Raw genomic sequence first — 18,948 nt, 5'->3', positions numbered from 1 at the left:
CCACCTCGAACATCTCAAGAGCCCAGATAGGTTTGTATAGGAAAATACCCTGGGCCTTTAGATAGCCTAGGCCTAAGCAGTATAAGGTTTTATAGGTCACAACCAGCACTTTGAATTGTGCCCGGATACAGACCAGTAGCCAGTGGAGCTCCTTGGGCCCTTTAAAAGTTTTCTAGCATTTTTCAAAGGCAGATCCATGTAAAGCATGATACAGTAATCCAAATGGGATGTAACTAAGGTGTGTGTCACTGTGGGCAGATCAGATATCTCCAGATATCTGGCACACTGGCTTTAGCTATGCAGATGCACTCCTGGCCACTGCAGAAACCTGGGCACTCAGGCTCAGGGTTGGATCCAGTTACTAACTCAGACAGAAATCAGCAGGATTTCAATTAGTAGTGACTAAAGTATCAAATCAGGAAAAATTACTGTATTTTTTCCGTGTATAAGACTAGGGTTTTTTTAACCAAAAAATTAGGTTTAAAATTGGGGCTCGTCTTATACATGGGTAATGCTGAGGGGTGTTTCCTTAATTTGGAGTCCCCAAAAATAGGGGGCGTCTTATACATGGGGGCATCTTATACACGGAAAAATATGGTAATCAGTCTTCCAACCACACACACAACTCATTATCTATGCTTGACCCAAGAATGCTACCAATCATTTCTCATCCATATAACAGATTTGAACTACAAGGACGCATTGGGAGATGTTACCTAATAAATATATCATCTTGGTAACTCCCCAATGGCCAAGTAACTTTATAAACCATCTCTACATAAAAAAGTTTTGAATGGATGAGGTGAAACAATAATTGCAAAGAGTAGATGTGACAGTTCAGAAATCTTTACTTTATACAAATATATATTCCTTTCTTTTCCACAGAACATTTAACAACCCCACAGGAAACAAAGCTATACTGAAAATCACTGACTTGTCCAAAAGTATATTGCGAGCTTTACTATAGTATGGGCTCTTGACCATTTCAGTCAAATAAATTATATAATGGACATTTTAAAAGATGACTCCTGTTACTTCAATAATATTTTGTCTATTGTGCTTATAATTCTTGAATCTGCAGCATCTACAGTATCTAACCTAGATTAATGCATGACAGGATACAGCATTTAGCCTAAGCTTTGCCAACCACATAATCCTGGAGGACTGGAACAACAACTCAAAACAAGCCAGCATATTAGCCAAGGAAGTAATACTATTTCACACTAAAGTCTTAAATGTAATGTGACTGATATGACTTATTCAAGATCAAGGACCTTGTAGAAATTAAAAGAGAGATTTGAATATCTTACAACAGTGTTTATTATATAGGGAAGGAAATCTGAACACAGAATTTTAAAATTAACACTGTAACGATAAAGTGTAGTACACACAACTGACCTGTTCCTGCACACAGTCAAGGGATCAACCAATTCTTTAACCAGAAGCAAAGCCTGCAATTTTTAATGCCACCATCCAAATAGACATTGAAGAAGTCTGTGCTGGTGTGCAAAATAGTAGGCCTTGCATGCAGACTATGAACCAGACAACCCAGTCATTCAATATATGTAGCCTCACAAATGAAAAAAAAAAAGCTAGCTTGTTATGTGCACCTTTCTAAAACTTTCTCCCAAATCTCTCCCGCAAACATTTGTGCTGGAGAAGGCAACCAAAATACATTAAATCAAGAACTTAGTGACAGTGCCTGATTCCACAGCTAGGTTTCAAGGAAAAAACCAGAAGTCTAAAGAAAAAGCAGGCAAACTTGGCCTTAAATACACTTCAGTTCACAATCCAATTAGTAAGTATGTAATATTCACAGCACCCATTTACTGCAAAAGCACAGCTAAAAGTTGTTAAATTTACAGTACAGATGGCAACCATTTCATGTGGGCGATCCACTTCTAACCTGTGTACGTCGGCATAGCACATATAAGTGCACCACCCCTCCACCTTCTTCTGGGTCCAAAAGGACCAGCGCGTCAGCAATCACGCCCAAACCGGTCACCACCCATAATAATTTTCTTACAAACAGGAAACTCTAAACTTTAAATTTAAAAATGAATGATTCTATTGCAGAACACTATTGTGGCCAGCAATGATAAAAGTAACAATATATTGAGGGCCACAGCTTCCTTGTCCTTGCTTTAAACAAAACACCCTAGAAACATTACTAGAAATTAGACTGATTCATAACTCTTATTGTGGAAGGCTCTGGGGTGAAAAAAATGTTTTCCTGCTTGGTTGTTTGTTGCCCTAGAAGGAACAGCAGGCCAGAAACTCAATAAATAAATAAATTTCTGATCTGTTTAGGACTGCAATATAAGAAGCATACCAAGGATGCAAATTTAAAGGCGCTCTCTTAATTCAAATATTCCAGATGTATACTGTCATTTGCCATCCTCTTACCTTTTTCTCCTACACATGCATAAAGAAACGAATGAACCAATGTCTATCCATGATATACACTGCCCAATCAGCTAGTTGAATTGAATCTGCTTGATCCTAAAAATGAAACAAACACCACATTAGAATTCCTAAAGCAGCTATTAGCTGTATGTAGTTTAGCTATTTTCAGCCTGCCTCATCTTGAAATCCAAGTTAGGGTAAGATTTTCCCCCTCTGAAACCTATTAAAAACAATTTGATAACACAACCTTCGCTCCACTACATTTAAGTGGCCACCAAAGAAAGCCCCCCACCAAATAGATACCAATTATTCCCTGTCTCCAACACATGCTCCCAAATCTCCACAGCAGTTACACAGATGAACTATCAACTATCCTTTCCCAAATAAGGTGTAGAGAGCACACATCTGATCTCATGAAGAGGCAGGAGGTAAGATGGGCTTAAACTAGTTTATTATCAGTGTCCTGAACTGCATCTAGTTTCTTTATGAGGCCATGCATCCTTGTGTAAATGTGCTTCCCGAAACACAGTCAAAAGCAACTTTAGAAGAGTAACCAAGCCCTAAGACTACAAAGGCATTACAATAAGTTGCTAGATACCAACTTGAAAAGACTTGCCATTTTCTCACTAGCTTAACTGGTAACACTTGCTTATGCCTACAATAGAAATTTGTACTTATTCATCTCAGGTAATAAAAGATTTGGGCACCTTATAGCACCTAATCTATAGTGGTTCTCACTTTCATTAGGAAACATTACTTTCTTATTATAATAAACCAAGTTTTCTGTGATAGGATTAACGTTTTACCAGACTAGCTGGAGACTAACACCAAAGTATGGAGGAAATAGTCTTAAGGAAATAACCAGGAATACGTTTTTGCTACAAGTACGCAGAAGATGGCAAAACATGAGGGCTGCAACTTGAGCTCTTCAATGTATCCTTGTTGCTAGATTGTGTACATCAGTACATCAGGCCTGTCCAACTGGTCGATCACGATCTACCGGTCGATCTGACCTCTCTCCCTAAAAAAAGCTCAACAGCTCTGGTCAAATCCAATGGGTAGATCACTGCCAGTTTATTTATAGTGGGAGTAGATCGCAGTCTCTTGGACACCCCTGGTGTATATCTTTCCACAGCAGCATTCAACTAAGCCACCTGGTGACTGTCCCTCTGGTAAGTGTACCTTCCTTCCTCTCTGACTCAAATTAATAGAGTGACATGAGAAATTAAATACCAAAACCAAATAAATACAAATGTGTAATGTGTAATGGAAAATAATCATACAGAACAGGACTATCAATTTGACTGGCATACTTCGATGCCTGCAGACATTTTAAAAATGGCAGATCCAAGTGACTTCTCCAGGGCAAAAGTCTGGGCAGGTCCTAGGCAGCCCAGACAACAAGACCCCTCTCAGCCTTGCTAAGAAAAGCAGAGCAATATGTTTGGTACCAGCTTGGCTGCAGGAGTTGCCAGAAGGAGGTGTACAAAACATCATTCAATCATCTTACAGACTCCATTCCAGATAGGTATAGGGTTTACTCCTTAATCTTTTCTTCTCCTGAAGATGTACCACGAGGCTGTGGGTATGTGCCCACCACACTACAAAAAATACATTTTCAACACCACAGAACCACTGTGTGTATTCACTGACTACAATAAAACAAGAAATTATGCCAATGGGAATGGGCCCTAATCACTTCATTCCTACACACTGTTCTTTCCCTAGGGCTGGATGATATCTGGTTTTCACTATCGTGATATACCAGCTAAATACTGTGAAATACAGATATATAACGATGCCTGAAATAAGGATGGAACCATGTAAAATCAAATGGGGTAATGTCCTGGCAACTGCTACCCAGACAGAGAGAGGTGGGGAGGAAGAAGCAGCCAAACCTCATGTCAGTTTCTGGATGGGGCGGAATAGAGAGGGAAAGCAGAAGAGACAGACCCTGGAGGGGGAAACCCCACCCCTATATTCAGAGTCTTAGCACAGGGAGACAGACAAACACATGCATGCATGCACACACATGCACATGCAGAAGACGAGTAACAGGAATTGAGAAGCATTGACTAGCTTCACAGTTTTTCCCACCTTGCGGGAAAGCTGACCACAGAACTGAGGGCATGGGAGAAGAGGTAGTAGCAGGGATGGGAGTGGCAGGGGTGGTAGTGGGGGAGCAGCTCTAAGGCAAAGATGCACGTCTGCCGCCTCCCTCAGTGCAAGGAGAAGGGACTGTGGCACTGGGGAGGGAGGCGAGCAAGCGAGCAAAGCAGGGATATGGCGGTGCGCTGTTTGGCCTGCCCCTCTCCAAACTTGTGTGTGTGTGATTTGGGAGAGTCCCCTTCCCTCTACATCAGGGGTTGTCAATCTGGTCCCTACCGCCCACTAGTGGCCGTTTCAGGATTCTAGGTGGGCGGTAGGGGGTTCTACGGCACAAGCTGAATCCTCCTTCCATCGAGCACTGGTGGGTGGTAAGGAAATTTTACCATCAAGAAAGATGCATTAGTGGGCAGTAGGTATAAAAAGGTTGACTACCCCTGCTCTACATATTTTAATCCCAGCAGTAGCGATTCTCCCCTTCCTGCAGAGAAAAGTGTTGGTTCAGCCAAGCCACCCCATGGGGAAGTCATCAGTTTCCAATCCTTTTGTCCAAATTTCTCTCATGATATATTGCCAGGTCAAAACAGTTATCACAATGTGGATTCAAAAACAGTTTGGGATGATATACTGATTTATCACCCAGCCCTACTCTCCACCTTTCCTATGCTATGATGCAGTCCCTGGTCAACATACCGTATTTTTCGCCCTATAGGACACACTTTTTCCCCTCCAAAAATGAAGGGGAAATGTGTGTGCATCCTATGGGGCAAATGCAGGCTTCAGAAAGCTATCTGCAAGCCTGGAGAGCCCGGCGGGAGTTCCCGCCGGGCTCTCCAGGCTTGCGGACAGCAGCCTGCACCCCGAAGCCTGGGGTGCGCTGAGTAGCGTGGGGGGGGGAAGATTAAATTTTTTTTCTTTATTTCCCCCCAAAAAAACTAGGTGCGCCCTATGGGCCGGTGTGTCCTATAGGGCGAAAAATACGGTATTTTGTGTTGCTTTTTCCTATTCCTGGTTCCATCATCAATAGAGACTTTCAACATTGTTCTCCCTTCCTCAGTAAGTACAGCATGAAACTCTCAGGGTCATGGGTTTGAGCCCCATGTTAGGCAAAAGATTCCTGCATTGCAGGGGGTTGGGCTAGATGATCCTTGTCACCCCTTCCAACTCTACAATTCTATGATCAATAATTACGGAGACCAAACGTGGAGTGGTGGAGAGAAATTAGATCAGAGTTAAGCATGGGTAGAGCAAAGTGCAATTATATAGTGAAAATGAGTGATGGATGTTATGCCAAAGTGGTGATAAGTTGAGTAGTGTGCATATTTTGTGGTGAGTAGACATTTTACTAAAAGGCTATCTGGGAAATGGCTTATTTTGGCGTTTCAATGTGCAGCAGGCATATACATAAAACATTTCTTCTCATGAAGATTATTCATGACCCAATAGTCCCATGAGCCAACGTACACCAAGGATGCAGAATATCCAGCAAAAGGGCATGGCAGCATGACAACAAGGTGAAGAGATAAACAACACAAAAGAATCATTATGCCATCTTCACTCTCAATTTAATAGCAGAATGAATAGGAGGACAGGGAGCTATGTAAGGACTGGGAGATGCAGAATAATTAACTTCAGTCTTATGAATTTTTGAATGTTGGTGCGAACAGTACTGCAAACATAAGACAACTAAACATCTAAACAAGCTTTCATCCTACTGATCCTACATAGTAATTGTATACCAAACAGTGTACAGCCAGCTAGGTGAACATAGCTAGGAGTGAGTTCAAAGCAAAATTTTGACACAGCAAAGTGAAATCAGAAAATATGAAAGTGCTTATAACGAGGAAGTGTCATTCATAGCTAGGCACAGCTATTAGGAGATTTGTACAGTACTTTGATCTGCCTTTTACAGGGAACATTACGGATTTCTATGTTTGCTATATTATGGGGGGGGGATCAACACAGAGGTTTCTGACAGTTACAGATGTTCTAACAAAAAAGGCTATATACCAGAAGAGACATTTAACGTATCTAGAAAATTAATGTATTTGAATACTGTGCAATAAAGCAAAATACAACCAATTCATAGGTTTACTTCATATATTTATATGAATTTCAGTCAATTTAGAAGATGATTCTACAGCATACATTAGCTCAAAATGTAATCATCTGTATAAAATTTTAAGAGTGCATTGATACAATAAACATGCTTTTTATTACAGAACACTGAAGAAGCACAGACTCAAATGAAGTCTAATTTTAAGATCATCAGCTGATGGTAAATGCCTCTCCCCCATAGTCAATGTATGCGGGAATGTAAGAGATTCTGGTTTCCCATCTGCCACTCCAGTGACAAAACAAAAGCTATTGTGCTTGAGACATGCGTTTAACCCTTCTTCTTTTGTACTGGCCTAAATCTGCACTAAAGCAATTGAAAGTAATGGACCACAAAAAGTAAACAATGCTTATCCAAAAAGTCACAACAGTATGCAAACACAAAAAATATATAGGACCTCCTATTTTAGTTTATAAGTACCAGCTGCAGTAAAAACAGCACCTCTAGGCCAGCTGTTCCTCTCAACTGAAACAAATGTAACAGATAACTGTATGAGGTGAACCAGACAGGAATTACCGGTATCCTCCCCCCACATACACACTATGCAAAATTTGCAGCATGAGTACTTGCCTCAGGTACACTCACTAAGAAGCTGACATATGGACCAGCTTTCTTAACATTTGCACCAAGACAAAAACACACACTGCCTTTTATTACATTTCTGGATACATGCTTTGTTTTCCACAGCACATAAACTAATCTGTTTTTTTTTTTTTTTTTTAAATGTAAAGTAGCAGTACAATCTCACTGTAGGAGCTGACAGACTGAACTAAAACAAACCTTCCACTCAACTTCTTAGTTAATTAGATGGAGGCAGTGAAGGTTTGGTTTAAAAAAAATTAAATGGGTCATTTAATGAAGCTCAATTTCCACAGCTATTACTAAAAAGATGTCTACAAACAGAATACAAAGGCCGGACCTTCTGAGGCCAGATGCCTTTAAGGAGTTTGAGAGCAAAGCATTCTTTTTTCTACAAAAGTCCATTATTTTCCCATTATGGAAAATAGGCTTAACCTACCAGTACTGAATCTTTGAAGTACTGGTAAGCAAGTCCCATTGACAGGAACTTGCAAAGTCTGTATATAATTAGGGTCTTGCTCTTAAAAGCTATTTTTGTTTAATCAAAAACATACAATATATATTCCGTTGGGAAAGCGTACTTGCACAAACTTCTTTACAATTCCAGCTACTGTTAATTACCTTTATCTAAAGATTTATTATTTAATCTAAAGGACTGCCTCCTCCAATCAGAGCAGTCCTCCTCATTAACATCTCCAGGAGAGATTCTTCTCTATGTTCTACCAGTGGAAGAGAGGTTCCTGGTTGAGATGTGGAAGACAACCTTCTTGGGATCACATCTAAGCTGTGAAAGTTCTTATTCAAAGGAGGTTTGTTTCACCCAAATAATTGTCTAGTACATAGTGAAGAAACTTGTGTTCTAGGGCAAGTTTGGCCTGTTGGACGGATGTGTTTATTGTACTGACTCCACACACTTTTATTGTACTGACCCCACAACCCTGCTGTGATATTCCCCAATCTTGCTTGCATAAAAATATGCAATTTTGTTTTGTTTCTTTCATATCCTGAGCACTGCTTTTACAATGAAGGGGCAGGAAATAAATACTTTAAACAAATAAATAGGTCACACTACTTATGACTCAACTATTTTCCTCATATGCTTATTGTGATTGGTCATCTTGAAGAGAGACTTACTGTGAATTAAAATAAACATACATGTAATCATAATCAATCACACCCTATGACTCTACTTCAGTAGCAGCTAAACCTGCATCCTAAGCTACATAGCTGCTAGAGCTTGGCTCTAGGGAATTGGCTCTCCAGTGTTTCAGTCAGGAGTCTTTTCCAGCCCTACCTGGAGACACCATTAGCAGCAATACTAAGCTTGGTGGACCAATGGTCTGACTTCTATAAGACAGCTACCTATTGTCCTTCTAAACACACAATGATGGAGAAAATTAAATACTGTATTACTTTGAATAGAATTCAGTTGGTGTTGCTTTATTGGTGGAGGAAATAAATTCCCTCCTGCAAACCCCAAGAAATTTGCTCCAAGGGGTTCCCCAAAACCTCAGCAAATTTTGGGGAGAAGGCAGGGAGGAAGAATTGCCGGCCCTCTAGTTCTATAACAAATGCCTTCCATCGGCAGAGAAACACTGTTTGCTTCCATCTTTCACATCTTCTTACATAAATTAAAAGGTTTAGGCAACTACTGTTCACTGAGCATTTCAAACAGTTTCCACAATTTCACTTTTGGCCACATGCTCCAAAAACCTTTGCATCAACTCCCAGGTTTCATTTAGCAAAACGAAGTCAAAATTACTAGAGACTTGTTTCAACACCTTTGTATCGGGCTCGTAAATAGCCACTTGGTCTCCTGTGTGAGTAAAAATTGCCTTCAAGCCACTTAATAAGGATATTTACAACAAATAAACTGTGTTTATTTTTACTTTAAACCACAAACTACTAACTTAAGCATGCTTGGGCTGGTGGCTTAAAAACTGCCTTAATACCAGCACCATGAAAAAAGTATAATATAATGCCCTAATATCCATAACTTTGCTTATACAAAGGTGGTATAAACTGAGAATTTTAACATGGCTTATGGGCTTCCATTAGAGCATCTGGTTGACCACTATGAGACAGGGTGCTAGACTACATCCAGCAGGCTCTTATGCTCTTATTAAAATGAAGCCGATTAGTCAAGTTATAACCTTCTAGCTCTAACAAAGCAATTCTATGCATATTTACCTAAAAGTAAATTCCACTATGTTTAATTAGGTTTATTTCCTTGTAGGTGTGTGTTAAGACCGCAGCTTAAGTAGATTAAAGTACCGGTACTTTCATAACCCTTCGCACAGGACCATTCACAACTACAGGGATACATACATATTTTATCACTGTTTCTGCTATTCCAATCCTAAATATTTACCTGCAAGCCTGTTTTGAAATATTATTCCAAAATAAATATTGTTAGTTATACTTTATCCAAACAGTTAGATGTTGGCATAAAAATTCTTAGCTGTTAGCAATCCTGCTCTAGTAAGGCATATTATTTGCCTGTTGACTTCAGCATATATTTCTGCATCCATTTACATTTTTCATCCAAGGAGCCCAGTGGTCTAGATATACACTATCATTTTCAAATGTAAAAGAACAATGAGAACATAAATGCTAGAAAACATGCTGAAAAGCATCTGAAAACATGCTGAAAAGCATCTGCTCTGAATAGTTCATCCTTTACTTATGCACTAAGAATTAATTTATTAAAATAATGTAAAGCCTGTCTAAGTTATATGTTAAATTTTATTTGCTTAGATTTAGAGCTGCATGGATTATGAAAGGATTAAATATTTTGCATTTTTAAAAAGAAACAGCATAGACATTCACAATCTTTAAATAAATTTCAGTAAGATTTCAAGCATGAGACTAAACCAAAGTCTAGATTTGATGCCATGAGACACGCTGCAATTATCAGTGAAGTAAAGTTGCTTTTAAAAAATCAGATCTCTATGGGGCCCTTTAAATTTTGGTCAAGTGAGGGCTGCTTTTTTAATGAAATGCTTCTGTGCAGCTGAGCAACATTTAAAGGACCTCTGGGCCACTGAAGAACCCTCTTAATTGTGCCAGCATTTACCAGATATCAAAATCTAAAGTTTTTTGTCTACTGTACTAAGTTTAATCAAGTGTAAATACATTTTTTGTTTAGTAAATCCTGGCCATTAAATTATACTGATATAAGGCATGTGATATTAAATCCACACCAGAGAAACAAACATTAATTCACTACCACATATGTGCATCTTTGTGTTGCTGATCAATAAAAGCAGTTTTATCTATGTTGGGCCAAGCTCAGACAACCTAACAGTTTTCAGTACAATCCAAATAAGCACTCCACTTTCATGCATCTATATTCAGATTTTGATATTTTACATAATAAATATATTATCCTTCTAGATGTCTATGTGCTAAAAATAATCAACCTGCTGTCCTTATAACCTTTAGTGTGACCTCCATGTTTCCCTTACTCACTCTACCAGGCTCTTTGAAATTTTGCATCCATCTTAAGTCACAAATAAATAGCAGCAGGTTCAGATATGAAAATCTGCACTAACACCACAAGACCATTCAAGTTTTGTGGACATTTTACATGTGGAACTTCACCTTGTTTAAATATATTAATAAATATATTCTGTTGTCATATATACTTCTATTTCAGTACATGAAAATACTATTTGTTTACATATATGCAAAATACCTAAACATTCAAACTTATCAAGGTAATTCCCACCAGTTATTCATGTTACAAGATATGCATTCCCTCCATTGCAACCAGTCATCTGGACCTACTTACCCACATCCACAGAACTAAAAAATACCTGAATTTTATCACCAAGGTGAGTATCACTTAAGTGAGCGCAACAACAAACACAATTAAAAGTAACCTTGCCTCCTGGTAAGCGCTCTAGTTCGGCAGTTATGGCACGTTTCAAATTATTTAAATAGTGAACAGACTGCAACAAACGACGCCAGAGCAAAGGAAGGTACTTCGGGCACAAAATAGGACACCTTGACAGCAATATTCCCGTCAGATCCAGTATGAGAAACTTGGGCTGCGAACAAATGGGAGCTGCCTGTAAAGCAGCAGGACAGGAAAGAAAGGGGATGCAAGAATGCACAACTGCAAAAACAAGCAAGGACTGGGGAAAAGCGATGCATATGCTCTACGGTGGGGGGGGGGGCTGGATGTATGGGGGAGGGGAATCTACTAATTAACAGAAGCGGTATGAGAAGGCTTGCTCGCTCGTTTGTTTGGGGCGGCGGCGCGGGGGGCTGCCACGTCTTCTCGCTCGCCCCCTGAGATATTAAGAGGGGTGGGAAGCGCTATAAATGGGAAGCCAGGAACTCCTCGCCGAAGGCTTCCCGGTTGCCATGAAGGGAACAGGGCTCTCTTCCCCCCAACCCGCTCCATCAGGACAAGCCAGACAAACAAGGCGAGGGATAAGGAGGGACGAGAAGCTCTTCGCCTGCCTCTTTATTCTCAAGGTCCCAAGGCTTTCATGGTTCCTAGTAGGAAGGAGGGAAACTCGCGCCCCTAAGGTTGGGGGGCGGCGGAATTGACCCAAGGTGTGCTGTGGGGGAACGCGCTCCGACCCTCAGTTATGTCGCCTCTCGCCCCTTTTGGGCCACCCTCCCTGGGGGAAGGTTCCCTCAGCTTCCTCTCCTCAGGATCCGTGGGGCAGCCCCCCACCCTCCACCAAGAGAGGCTCCCTTCTCACGCCGCCCCACAGGGGCCTGGGAGAGGATGCCCGGCCTTAGCGGCCCGACGGTGACCGGCTAAATCGGGAGGCGGCCAGCAGCTTACTCACCTCGGGAGGCGGCGGCGGCGGCAGCAGCGAGCGCCGCCGGGCCTGCATGTCGGAGAGGCTCCCCTCGCTCGGCTCCCGGGCAGGCCTCTTCCCGAGCTCAAGGAAGGCCAGCGCGGCGCCGGCCCGGCCTCCCGCTTGCCCGCCTGTTCCCGACGGCGAGGGCTGCCTCCTCTCCTGGCTGGCTGGGCTCCCTCGCCCGCTCCGAGGCCGCCTCAGCTGCCGGCAACCAGCGCCCCCTGGCTGGCCTCAGAGGCAGCGCACGGCACTGCGGCACAAGCGGGGAAGCCTGGCCGGCCTCCTCAGGCGCGGCTGCGTGGTAGAGCGGCGGCGCGGGGAGGGAGGGAGCCGCCGCCGCCGCCGCCGCCGCCCCTCGTTTATTTCTCCGTTTCCAAGCGGAAGCCCAGGCGAGGCTTGCTAGGTAGGCATCGTCCGCCTAGGGAGCAAGCAGCCGCGCGAGCCTCTGGGAGGCGGAGTCGCCAGAGGGCAATTTGGATGCTTTGGGGAAACCCCTCTCGGCGCGCGAGGAGGACAAACAACTGGCTTGCCAGCCGCCTAAGAGGGGAGGACTCGGGCATTGCAAAGAGACGGAGGGGGAGGCGTCAACCTCCCGTCGCAAGCAAGGACGCAGCTGGAAATCTCTGCGCGTATAAGCTACGCGCGCGCGCAGCTGTGTGCTCACGTTCGGAATAATGTGCTGCACGTTAGTTCATGCAGGATTCCTGTTCCTTGATGCAGATCGAACTCTCATGCAAGCACCCCTTTGCTTTTCCCAAACCCCTTTTTTATTTTTGCGTTGCGTCCCTTTGTTCCTAAGAGATCGGCTAGTGTGTGCTTTATCATCCCTTGGCCCCTTTTGGTGCATATCTGGTCAAAATAATCAGGTTATCCTGCAAAGTTTCAACTCGATGTCTGCTATCTAATTCTTAAAGTAAGCTTGTCTGGAGTGGACACAGATAAGATTTGTCTGCAAATCCTAAGCAATTAATGGATGAACTGTAAAGGTGAGTCATGCTGCGTATGACTTAAGTTTAGCTTATATGCTGACATTTTGGTAAACTGCCTTGAAGTCATTATGAAAAGTGCTGTATAAATGTTGTAAATAAATAATGCATATCAAATTATTACATACTATCCTTGTGGATCTGGTTGGTTGTCTGCAATGTATTGCAAGGCTGTATTTTGTGGTACAATAAAATATCCTTGTATTGTATTTGATTTTAGCACACTTGTGATGCTTACAATAAACTGACTCTGTTTAAAAGCATTGCAACAATCTGTGACATGGTGGGCGATCCGACTCTGAGATGGTGCAATTGCATACACATCACACAATGTTGCAATCATCAAATGATACTGTGTGTGTGTGTAAATGTTTGAACGTATCAGCCCTTTTAGTTAGGTCCAAACACAGAAATGTATTGCACCGCAACCTCACACTGGTTTTCACCCAAGACAGATCAAGGATCTTCAAGGATATGTCATCAGTGTTGAGTAATTTTGAGTGGAATGGCATGTTAAGGTTCATTTTAGATAATTATAGGAAGACATATAATGGAATTCAATAGAGGAGTGGTACAATCATAGCAGCAAGAGGAAAAGTTTATTTCTGAAGTATTCTGTAATTATAGGAAGTGCCAGGGAGGAAATTGAGTAAGGAGGTGGTTACTTGAGCATGGACAAGTATTTCAGCGGTCTTTAGAACAGGGTGGGGAACACTCCAAGCCTGTCTTCCCCTCGGGGCTCTCCCCATGCCACACCCCTTTCCCAGACACATGCCCTTTCCTCAGGCCACCACCAACTCTTTCCATGACAGCTTAATGCTTTTGCTTGACTAGAAGGTGTTTTTGAACTCCAATAATACCTCTTGCTTGCCTGGATGGAAGACAGAAGAACTAGCTTACTGTACAAAGCTATACTTCATATTTGTTGCTCTGCCCATGTTTCCTTCTGGTCCTACCCACCACTGGCATGTCGTCCACCACCACCATGCCAAAGTTTGCCAGCAAGGGAATGTAGCCCTCTCCCCAGTCCAATAAACAGTCCCCAAACTAGTAAATTTGTTTAAGATTTCAGCCTTGAAAGTCCTATTCCTAAGACATATGTCCCACTGAAATCCACTAGAGACTCCTCACCCCTACATTAGGTCATGTTGAGGAGTGAAAAATAGTTATTTGACAACTTTTAATGTGAGGGGTTGGGGAAATCATAGTGCAAAGAGACAAAGAAGTGGGGTGGAAGAAGCAGCTAGGTATGTAACTACATATGAGAAATAAAAGATTTATTTTTACAGGGAAGTGACTTTGCTTTGCTTCACACACCTGACACATTATTAACCAGTCTATACACAGCAAGTGGTATAGATCCCCATAGATCTTGTTGTATCTGGGGTGTGTCCCATTTGCCTCAGGGATCCTGATCAGACATACTCTTCTAGCCATACATAACTGGGAGAGGGTAGATCTGTGGGCAACCAGTGACTGCATACTAATAGCACAAACCCAACAGTTTATTTAGAATGAATAACTTAGGAAACTAAAGCACTGATAATTATTGTTTTCTTCCTAGAAATATCTACTAGCTTGCCTATATTTTTGGAACTCGTTAAAGGGCAGGGTGAAACCCACTACAATAAACCATTCACTAACAGACAGTAGCTTGGGACAGTGATGCAATTTGTAGTAATCTTTTGTTTTTTTTAAATAATATTTATTAAATTTTGTTTGACAATAAATATATATAAAAACATATCAATTTCAGATATCATCATTTCATAAACATCCTTGGACTTCCTCATGCCTCTTGTTCCTACTCTCTAGACTCATAAGTTTTACCAGCAAATTATTAACTTAATTTAGTCTATCTAATTAAAATTTCCCAATATTCAAATCTCAAATTTAATCTTTTAGATTTCTTTTGTCAAAGGTTAATTATAGGATACCATTTATCCACAATTTATCTTATTTTTCAGTTACATTGACTTTTATACATAAAGGTTATTAATTTGTTAGAGCCTTGATGTTACAGATCTTACATTTTTCTTAACATTCATACAGTTTACAATGCTTTTGCAGATAGTCTTTAAACTTCTTCCAGTTCTCCTCCTCCAATTCTTCTCCCTGGTCTTGGATTCTGCCAGTCATCTCATCCAGTTCCATATAGTCCATCAGTTGCATCTACCATTCTTCCAGTGTGGGCAAGTCTTGAGTTTTCCAGCCTTTAGCAATAAGTATCCTTGCTGCTGTTGTAGCATACATAAAAAAGGTTCGGTCCTTCTTTTGCACACTCTGGCCGACAATGCCGAGGAGGAAGGCCTCTGGTTTCTTAAGAGCAATTTGTAGTAATCTTGAGGGAAATAGCATCATCACCTTCGTTAAGCCATTTTGCTCTTTCTCCAAGCATGTCTTAAGCATTCCCTTCCATTATGAGAATGGTTTTTAAATTTTAACAGGCCTTTAAATTAATGCTTGTTAAAAGACTCACATTTCAGTATTTTCTTCACTGATCTTCATCTCCTCAGCATCCCCCAGCTGGAGTTTATATTTATATGCTGCAAAAGATTGGTGGCTTTGGAACAGATTCTGTCAGCTTGTGCTTACTCAATGTAGCAGAAGAAGAGTTCTGCTCCATAATTGTGGCTTTGAGGGACTATCACAGAAATACATTTCATAAAAATATATAAATTTAGACGACAAACCTTTCAAATAGATGCACCCTATAACAGTTTTTCATCTCTCATCAAAAGGAAAAAATTACCATCCCTTCAATATTATAAATTTTACTGTAACAGCACAATCCTATGCTGTTTTGCTACTCAGAAGAAAGCCCCATGTAAGTGTATACTAGGATTGCACCCGAAATGTTAAGTTATGCATTATATACAATGGCAAAGGATTAGTGACTCATGCCATATTTACTAAGCTCATAAGTAGTGACGGGAGAGTGTGAGCCCTATACTATTAAGTCCTATTCGGCTTAGGTCCAAGTTGTCTGAAAGACCAAATTCCCTCCTGTGAACTTGCCTGGGTTTTGATATCTTTAGCGGACACCCTTCTCTCAGTCCTGCTACTCTCACAGGCATGCTTGGAAAGGATGTGGGAGAGAGCCTTCTTGGTGGCTGCTCCCAGACTTTGGAACTCCCTCATTAGAAAAGCTAGACTGGCTCCCCACCCTCCCTTGCTGTCCTTTGGCCAAATTAATATTTTCTTGTTCCAACAGGCTTTGGAGAACTGACTGCTTTTAATGAAAAGGCTGGTGCCATTGTTTTTATTGAAATTATTTGTATGCTTTTCATAGATTTTGAGCCACCTTGAGTCCCTGTCAGGGAAAAGGGCATAATAATAATAATAATAATAATAATAATAATAATAATAATATCATCATAAGAGGAGGAAGGAAAGTGGGGCATGATGTAAAAACCTGAAAACCTATAGCTTGTAACATTTTCAAGATGGATTGCAGGGGGCCAATATCCTTCAGCCTGAATAAATTTTGCAAATTCAAAAGCTTACTCATGACTTTGTGGCATTTCAGTTAGCCTTAATAACAATATGACCATATCATGACTTGCTTACAAATAACTGTATTTAGAACTGGGATGTTTTGTGAACCTTAGTTTGCTTCTCAATAGAATCTAGGAAATATACAGTACAGTATAGAATTCCCTACAAAATATAGTGAACAGCTGTTTCCGGCATCTACAGATACAGCAGCTAAATCATACCCACTGAAACTCTGTGACTGTTGTAAAGCTTGTATTGGGAAATTCTGAATGAAATTGGAAAACAAAATGTAGGTGGCATCTGTCAAAGGCCACGTTCAAGGAAACAAGTTTACAGTATAAGTATCTACTATTACTGCATCAGCTTGTTGGCTGGTTTTGTGTGTGATGTGACTGTGAAATACAGCTCTTTGATTACACCATGGTGAATATACAAACATGGCAGGGAACATACAATGAAACATGGTGGTTAGCTTTCTCTCTTGGGAATATATCCCTGAAAGGTGGCTGTTTTTAGAATTACTATAATGAGGGGTAAAAAAAATCTGAATACAGAAAAATACACATTGATCTTTTGCTTATTTTTAGCATTAGGATTTTGTTTGCTCAGTTTTATTCAGACAATTGTTTCAGATTCTGATTTCGTCAGCTTCCAAATGGTACTCCGGATGGAAGCAAGTCTCACTATGTTGTGATGCAACCTTCATACATCCGATTTAATCCTTAATTTAAAGAGAGGAGGAAACTATGAAAGTTTTTGCCTGTTATTTGCCTTTTTCCTTTACAAAAACCATCCCCGGAGGCTTACATGCACAACAATCTATAGCTTGTTATCAAGCTGGGACTTTTGCCACTGCCACTTCTCCTCTGGTCCCAGGGGACAGATTACAACAGTGAAACACTTATGCCTCAAGGCCCAAAGCAGCAGTATGATGGAAGCTTACCAACAAAGTGTTCTCTCTTTAGACTTGCTTTTGGTGAACATCTCAACACCAGAGGAAACAGATCAAAGCAGTCATGCATCCATAGCAGTGACCAGAAGAGAAATGACCGCTGGGAGGAGTGCAGAGAGAAGAAACACTATGGTGCATGTGCAGGAGCACAACCGGACACCTTCATCTGCCCCAGCTGCAACAAAACATGTCTTTCCCACATTGGTCTCTACAGCCACGGCAGGTGCTGCAACCTTCCAACAGCTTGACCTCATCCACAAAGGCGCACTCCTCCAGTCTCCCAAGACAGATGCCAGCCAACCAAGCCACATCATATGGATCCAAAAGATGCAGTGCAAGTACCCTGGGGAAGTGTGAAGCCAGCAAAAAGGCTGTTGCTGCATGAACTTGTGGCACTGATCATTCAAAGTCAACAAACACAGCCTCCAGTTAAGGGAATGATGCTGTACTTGCTGCAAGAGGTGCTTCTTATGTTGAGAATCTTTAATCTGGTGGCTAGATAATTCATTCATATTACTGCAAAAATTCCTGGGTGTTTGGATAATGTATTGAACTAATATAACCCTACAGAAGGCTTAACAGTAAAGAAAATTGCCGAGCTGATCTCAGCTGCCATATTGTGCTCCAAGCAGTCCAAAATCAACCATATCTGCCTCAGATGTTACCACATTATACAAATAAAATGCACAACACATAATGCTTATCCAGAATATACTGTCATCATTTTAAATGAAAATATATTTCAGTGGTAAATTGGGAAGCTGTGTTTTCTCCATGGATGTTTTCCAGATGGCTAATTTATGTCACCAACCACAAATAAGCATAATTTTACTACCCCTTCTTTTTCTGGTATGTAGCTTGGAAAATACTTGCAGGTCTGTACAGGCACTGGTGGTGTATGTATCTGCACCATGCTTCCTGTTGCCTTTTTTAAAAAAAAAATTATGATTTTCAGGTTTATACATTTCACTTATTTAACAATAATTTTAACATTTCAAAACTTGACTTCCTTCCCTCTTTTCTGCGGTTCCTTAAATTTATTTTTAATGTCTTTTGCATATCCTAATTAATATGTTCATTTATTCATCTACTTTAAATATATACTCTGATGAAACTGCAGGTTATTACTATAATCCTGCCAATGTTATCTGTTTACAATTTAACGTATCTGTAAATATTCAATACTCCCTTTCCATTCTTTTATAAAAAGTTTGTTATACTGAGTTCTTATTTTTCTGGTAAGTTTTGCCATTTCTACATATTCCATAAGTTTTTGTATCCATTCTTCCTTTGCTTCTAATTCGTTCCATTTTGGGGTAAGATTCTTGCCGCTGTAGTAGCATACATGAATAAGTTTCTATACGGTTTAAGTGGTTCTGTCCCTACAATTTCCTGTTACCTCTCCTACAATCAGGGAAAAAAATCTGCAAGAACACACACACAATTAGTAATTTTAATTTTGCACTTTTATTTGCAGTAGCT

The 18,948-nt window shown here is 40.8% G+C and overlaps 1 protein-coding gene across 2 annotated transcripts in view; it reads right to left on the bottom strand.

The window, feature by feature from the left end:
• The window catches only part of ZFYVE9 (zinc finger FYVE-type containing 9), a 49,712-nt gene extending 37,586 nt beyond the window's left edge, over positions 1–12,126 (bottom strand). The window contains exon 1 of one of the 2 annotated variants that reach the window (XM_081866871.1): positions 12,016–12,126. The gene's annotated coding sequence lies outside the window, so the exon portion shown is untranslated. Of the gene's footprint in view, positions 1–2,406; positions 2,508–12,015 lie in introns of those variants that run through there. The other variant, XM_081866870.1, reaches the window with a different exon arrangement.
• Between the last annotated feature and the right edge of the window lie 6,822 nt (positions 12,127–18,948).

Source organism: Podarcis erhardii (assembly GCF_964252035.2).
Source record: "Podarcis erhardii genome assembly, chromosome: 6".
In the NCBI taxonomy this organism is placed as follows: Eukaryota; Metazoa; Chordata; class Lepidosauria; order Squamata; family Lacertidae; genus Podarcis; species Podarcis erhardii.
Note: the sequence above shows the minus strand (reverse complement) of the source record. Positions and strands in the feature narration are given on the sequence as shown.